The 7443-nt window shown below is 39.2% G+C and overlaps 1 non-coding gene across 1 annotated transcript; it reads left to right on the forward strand.

The window, feature by feature from the left end:
- Positions 1 to 203: 203 nt before the first annotated feature.
- On the forward strand, positions 204 to 274 carry TRNAG-UCC. Its single transcript has one exon. It is a non-coding gene; the product is annotated as a tRNA-Gly (tRNA).
- Positions 275 to 7443: the final 7169 nt, after the last annotated feature.

The following is a 7443-nucleotide window of genomic DNA, read 5'->3' on the forward strand; positions in this document are numbered from 1 at the left end:
TTGTGCAGGTGAAAACATTATTGTCAGTGAAAATAAAGATGACTTTCTCTTACCACCAAATCTTTGGGGCTGTTGTTTTTCATTTGTTTTGTTTTTAGTCAGGGCTCAATGACATTGTAGATATATGCATAGAGGAAAGGATGGAGAAAACAGACAAAAAGAATGAGGCTAAAGATTAGCAGTAACTCTAGAAATTTTGTGAGGCATTGGTGGTTCAGTGGTAGAATTCCTGTCTTCCATACAGGAGGCCCATGTTCAATTCCTAGCCAATGTGCTTCATGGGCAGCCAAAAAAAAAAAAAAAAAAAAACCTCACTGCCATCGAGTCAGTCCCAACTCATAGCGATCCCTCCTCCTTGGGTTTCCAAGGCAGTATCTCTACTGAAGAAGATTGCCCAATCTTCCTTCCAAGGAGTGGCTGGTGGGTTTGAACCGCCAGCCTTCTGGTTGGCAGTCACATGCCCTAGGCACTATGCCACCAGAGCTCTGTCCATATGTTAGTGGAAGTTTATGTGTTGCTATGATGCTAACAAGTTTCAGGAGAACTTCCAAACTAAAGCAGATTAGGAAGAAAGGGCTGGCAATCTACAAAAATCAGTCAATGAAAATCCTGTGGTTCACAAAGGTCCTATCTGAGAATGCTACACAGTTGGTCAGGGTTTCATTCAGCTGTTCATGGGGTCACCATGAGTTTCCATACCAATGAGTTTGGGGTGACTCCACAGACGCTAACAACAACACAGGAATTATAGTGGCCAGAGGAACATGCTAAGTGACACAATGAAGATCAGCAAAATCCAGAATGTGGGAAACTCTATAGGACTAATGATCTGGAGTCTCTAATAAATAAATTCAAGGAAAAAAATAAGAGGAAAGAAAACCTGTAAAATAAAAGGGAGTTAAAATACATCAATTACATGCAATATGTGGACACAATTTAGATCTTGACTTGAATAAGCGAGTGTTAAAAAAAATCTATGAGATAATTGGAGAAATTTGAACACTGGATGTTTGACAAAATTAAGCCTTTTTTTTTGAGACATGTACTGAATATAGATGAAATGATATGATGTCTAGGATTTAATTTAAAATATGAATGTGATTGGCTATGAGTTGATAGTCGTAGCTATCATAACTTGCTCTTGAATGGAGAGTAGCTAAAGCAAATGGAAGAAATGACAAAGTAAAGAGTTGAACAGAAGACTTCAAAGAGCAGCTTGAGAAGACAAAGTCAGTTATTTATAATGAAATGTGCAAAGACCTGGAGTTAGAAAACAAAAAGGAAAGAACACGTTTGGCATTTCTTAAGATGAAAGAACTGAAAAACAAAATCAAGCCTCAAGTTGCATGGGAAAAATATTGAATGATGCAGGAAAGAAGATGAAAGAAATACACAGAGTCACTGTACCAAAAAGAATTGGTTGATGTTCAACTATTTCAGGAAGTGGCATATGATTAAGAACCAACAGCAGTATTGAAGGAAGAAGTTGAAGTTGCACTAAAGAAATTGGTGGAAAAACAAGGCTCCAGGAATTGACAGAATACTCATTGAAATGTTTCAACCAATGGATGCCACACTGGAGGCACATACTTGTCTATGCCAAGTAATGTGGAAGACAGCTACCTGACCAACAGACTAGAAGAGATCCACATTTGTACCCATTCCAAAGAAAATAATTCAACAGAATGTAGAAATTATTGAACAATATCATTAATATCACACAAGTGAAATTTTTCTGAAAATAATTCAAAAGTAGTTGCAGCAGTATATTGACAGAGAACTTCCAGAAATGCAAGCTGGATTCAGAAAAGGAAGTGAAACAAGGGATATCATTGCTGATGTCAGATGGACACTGGCTGAAAGCAAAGAATACCAGAAAGATGTTTACTTGTGTTTTATTGACTATGCCAAGGCATTCAACTGTATGAATCATAATAAATTATGGATAACATCACAAAGAATGGGAATTCCAGAACACTTAATTGTGCTCATGAGGAACCTGTATGTAGACCAAGAGACAGTCATTTAAACAGATCAAGGGGATGCTGCATGGTTTAAATCAGGAAGGGTGTGTCAGGGTTGTATCCTTTCACCATACATATTCTATCTGTGTGCTGAGCAAATAATCTGAGAGGCCAGGCTATATGAAGGAGAACGCGGCATCAGGATTGGAGGAAGAGTCATTAACAACCTGCACTATGTAGACAACATAACCATACTTGCTGAAAGTGAAGACGACTTGAAGCATTTACTGATGAAGATTAAAAACTACAGTCTGCAGTATGGATTACACCTCAACACAAAGAAAATGAAAATTGTCACAACTGTACCAATAAGCAGCATCATGATAAATGGAGGAAAGATTGAAGTTGTCAAAAATTTCATATTATTTGGGTCTATAATCAACACCCACGGAAGCAGTAGTCAAGAACGACATATCATAGTGCACTGGGCAAATCTGCTGCAAAAGACCTCTTTAAAGTACTGAATTGCAAAGATGTCACTTTGAAGACTACGGTGCACCTAACTCAGGCCAAAGTATTTTCAATCACCTCATACGCATGTGAAAGCTGAAATATAAATAAAGACGACTAAAGAAGAGTTGATGCTTTTGAGTTATGGTGTTGGTGAAGAATACTGAGAGTTCAATGGACTGCCAGAAGAATGAACAAATTTGTCTTGGAAGAAGTGCAGCCAGAATGCTCATTGGAAACAAGAATGGCCAGATTTCATCTCACCTACTTTCGTCATGTTGTCAGAAGGACCATATCCTGGAGAGGGACATCATGCTTGGCAAAGTGGAGGGTCAATGACAAAGGGGAAGGCCCTCAACAAGATTGATTGACACTGCAGCTGCAATGATGGGCTCGGGTATAGCAAGGATTGTGAGACGGGTACAGGACCCAGCACAGCAGTGTTCTGTTCTGTTGTACATAGGGTTGCTATGAGTTGGAGCCGACTCAATGGCACCTAACAACAACCACATGATAATAACTAAGGTTGGCAGATGGGTCTACTGGGTATTTTATACTTCTCTTTCTACCCCAGTCTTCCTTCAGAGGAGTGACTGGTTGGTTTGAACCTCCAGCCTTCTGGTTAGCGGCAAATGCCACCAACAGACACTATGCCACCAGAGCTCCTCTCTACTTTCGTATGCGTTTTAAATTACTCATAATAAAATTTTTTTTATAAAAGGCATTCTTACTAATAAAATAAAAATTTTCCTTTTAAAAGTACACCATAGTACTTTTCAATATTCTTAAATAGGGGATATAAAAGTCAAAACAAAGTTCAAAAGCAGAGAAGCTGGTCCCTAAATGAATTAATACACATAAAGCACTTAAAACAATGAACAATGCCTCGTGCAGTAGAGGATGAGCATCCAATAAGTATTAATCACTATTATTTTATTAAGTGTCTTGAGTCTAAAATTTAGTGTACAAGTTCTATAGTGCTGCTGCAGCATAAAATACCACAAATTGGTAGTCTTAACAAACAGGCACGTATTCAGTTACAGTTTAGGAGGCCAGAAGTCTGAGTTCAAAGTGCCAGCTCCAGGGGCTGGGTAAAAGCCCCTTGACCTTGGGCTTCAGATGTGCCTCTTGTTCCCGGCCCATTGGAGCTGGAGGCGTCTCTTCACTTAGGCAGCTGCTGACTGCTGAGGCTGACCAGGTTGACAAGTATCATGGCATAGTCCCCAAACTATCAAACCACATAACAGTCCACTAATTCAAGTCCATTAACAGTCCCCAGATTGGCAGACAATATAGCAGGCTGCTGAACAATAACTTGGTTACATGCATGATTCCTTAGTGCCAAAACTAGAGACCTTCTTCAAAGCTGCTGCTTACGTACTAGAGGCAGACCACATCCCTAAGGCAGCTACTCAGCTGCTCCAGTAGATTCCACCATGGAGTTTATTACCAGTCTCATCACGGGGAATAACTACATCCAGCTGTCCAACCACTCAAAACCAGGACAAGTCAAGTTGACACACAACTTAACTATTGCAACAAGTATACAAGAAACAGAGCTTTATTTTTCTACAACTAAGCAATCTTTTTTTTTTTTTTTTTTAAATCTTCCTTTCTATTATAATGGTAGAAAAACAAAAACAAAAGCAAATCTTCAGTCAGTTCTATAAAATTTTTTTTTTTCTATTTTTATATCCCTTTTATTTATTTATTTATTTTTTTTTTTATTAGGATTTGGGTGAAGATTTACAGAGTAAATTCACTTTTCATACAGCAGTTCACATATACTTTTCAGTCAGTTCTAGGATACTTCCAACTTTTACCTGCAATTGTACCTAAATTGCAGAAGCTTCTATAAATCCAAAGTGTTGGGGTTGGAAGCCATGGGAGGAAGTCCATCTATTCCTCAGTGTCTTCTCTTTATATTACTATCTGCTGAGACATCTATCATCCCATATGTCCCACTCACCTTTGTGATGTGTTTTTCTTACCTTCAAGCCTCCTCCAAGTAGGTAGGTCTCTAATCTACTTGGTTCTTGGGAATCAAACTCCCGGTCCCACTACAGTGGGGCATCTATGAGACTCTCCAAAGGCTATTGCTTCTCTGGGGTTTTTGAACTTTCTAGACTCTCTACCTGGGAGACAAGACTCAGGTCTCTTCTTTTGAACTTCACAAATCTATAGGGTTTTTGCTCCCTCCTCTGCTCCCCAGTCCAGGCTGAGCCCAAAGGTGCGGGACTTCCTTTCTCTGAGATCCACTAACAACTGTTTCCCAAGTATCTATCACTTTCCCTCTGTGCTGCCTTCTATCCCAACTTGTGGAGCTCTTATTCTTATACAGCTATGTTTCTGTTGTTGTTTTGGGGTGTCGTTAAGTTGATTCCAACTCATAGTGACCCCTTATGACAGAGCAGAATTGCCCCTTAGAATTGTATAAAAAAACAAACCAAATTCACTGCCATCAAGTCGATTCCAACTCATAGTGAGCCCCCTTGGGTTTCCTAGACTGTAATTCTTTAAGATTGCCCATCTTTCTTGTACAGAGTGGCAGGTAGATTCAAACCCATTTGGTTTGTAGCCAAACATATTAATCACTACACCATCAGAACTCCTTTAGGATTTTCTATAATCCCCCATATTTTTTTTTCTATGCCTCATAGAATACAAAAGTCAGGAAGGAGCTGCTTTTTTTCCTGCTTTTTCCTATCCTGTTCATTCTCGGGGCAATGATTACAGAAAGTAACTTACTAAATTGGAAAGGAATTAAATGGGAAATATGTCTATAAAAGAAACCTGGATGATACAACAGTTAAGTGCTCAGCTGCTAACCAAAAGGTTGGCAGTTCAAATCTACCCAGCAGCTCCCCGGGAGAAAGACCGTGTGATCTGGTTCCATCAAGATGCAGCCAACAAACCTTATGGGCTGTTCTATGTCACATGCGGTCACTATGAGTCAAAAATGGGCTCAACGGCACTTATCGACAATAACAATGTCCATAAGTATTTCCATGTTTTTTTCTGCCATTCCAAGAATGCATGAGTGAAAAAAAGTACACAGATGAGTTACTTAACTTTATTCAAATTCTCGTAATTATTAAGACAGCATTGCTATGTTTCAGAGCATCCAGAATAATGATCATATTAAGGGTCCACCCTCAACTCAAACCCCAAAAGAACAGATGTCCTCTCAAAAACAGGGCTTACAAGTATAAGGGAGATTCCTGAGAATATTTTCCAAAAAAACCATGAAATTGGTTCCAATAGAACTAAAGAAAGCTTACAATCCAGACTAAGAGAAATGTGACCACCTAGTATTCACCATTTGCTGCACTTCACATTATAGGTAAAATGTTCACATTTTCAGGAAAACGTTTTTGAAAAATGAAATAAAATTTAGTAAAAGTTTATTTTGTGTTGTTAGCTCTGGATCCACCTAACCCACTGTACATTTGGAATTCATGACACCCTAGTAGTTTCATTTATTTATCCATTCATGCATTCAGTAAATATTTAATGAGACCTACATGCCAAGTAAGGAACTCTGGTAGCGTAGTGCCTAAGGCACTTGACTGCTAACCAGAAGGTTGGCGGTTCAAACCCACCAGCCACTCCTCGGAAGGAAGGTTGGGCAATCTAGTTCGGTAGTGATACTGCCTCAGAAACCCAAGGAGAGGTCGCTATGAGTCGGGGCCAACTCGACGGCACATAACAACAACAACAACATATTAAGTAAGGAGAGCTGGTGGCATAGTGTGTAAAGTATTTGACTAGTAACCAGAAGGTTGGTGGTTCAAACCCACCAGCCACTCCTCAGAAGGAAGACTGAGCGATCTACTTCCATAAAGATTTACCACCTTGAGAACACAATGAGGGTCGCTATGAGTTGGAATTGACTCGATGGCAGTAGGTTTGGCTTTGGTATGTGCCAGGTAAAGTCCCTTAGTGGTGCAAATGGTTAAGTGCTGGACTACTAACTGAAAGTGGTAGTTCAATGGGTGGTTCAAACCCATTCCAGAGATGCCTTAGAAATAATACCTGGCAATTTGCTTCCCAAAGATCACAGCCTTGAAAACCCTATGGAGTGCAGTTCTACTCTGTATACATGGGGTTGCCATGAGTCAGAATCGACTCCATGGCCACTAACAACATGTGCCAGGCACTGTGCTGGGAACTCACAGTCACGCTGAGTGTGAGGCAGTGTGGTCCTTCTTAAATCTGTATTGGGCTTTGTTTCCTAAACCAACTTGACCCATTTATGGATATAAATTTGAAAAACCATTAAACCAGGGTTCTGGCCAGAAACATTAGTTATTATGGGCTAAGGAATGTGCTGTTAGGAGATAGGTGACTGAAAAAATATATATATACACACACACACACTAATAGTAGCTTTCAGCTGATCAGGCAGAGAATAGAATGAAAAGGTCCTTTATTCATGTGGAACTTTGAAACAGACCATGGTGATGAGAATACATGGTGTCATCTGAGTATCAGGTTAAATACCACTTCATTATTACTGGTCTAACGAATTTTAAAAGTATCATTCTAACGCAAATCCAATGAGTAACAAAGATAAAGAAATTCTGCTGCCACAGCTGAAAACACCGCCACTACCAAGGGACTTTCTAAACCAGAAAACATGCCAGACCGATTACACTTTGAACCCTTTAGAAACTCCCTCCTCAAAACAAACATCTCATTGAACTTGTAATTCTTAACCCAAGTTAAAGAGCAAGAGAAAAAGCACTAATTGTAATCTAGAAGTTAGGGACTGAAAGACCAGAAATTCACCATACTTCAGTCTCACACATTCCTAGAATTTCTAGCTCCTTGAAAGTAAAGAAACTATTAATGTGAATTTTTTTTCTTTACAAGTCATATATTTTTTCCACCAAATCGAAAAGTTTGAAGTTTTTTTTTTTTTTTGCTAAATTCTAGTAATTAATGATAATTATGGGGCTTACAGCCA

Source organism: Orycteropus afer, unplaced genomic scaffold (genome assembly GCF_000298275.1).
Source record: "Orycteropus afer afer isolate SDZICR_OR568_19922 unplaced genomic scaffold, OryAfe1.0 scaffold00152, whole genome shotgun sequence".
Taxonomy (NCBI): domain Eukaryota; kingdom Metazoa; phylum Chordata; class Mammalia; order Tubulidentata; family Orycteropodidae; genus Orycteropus; species Orycteropus afer.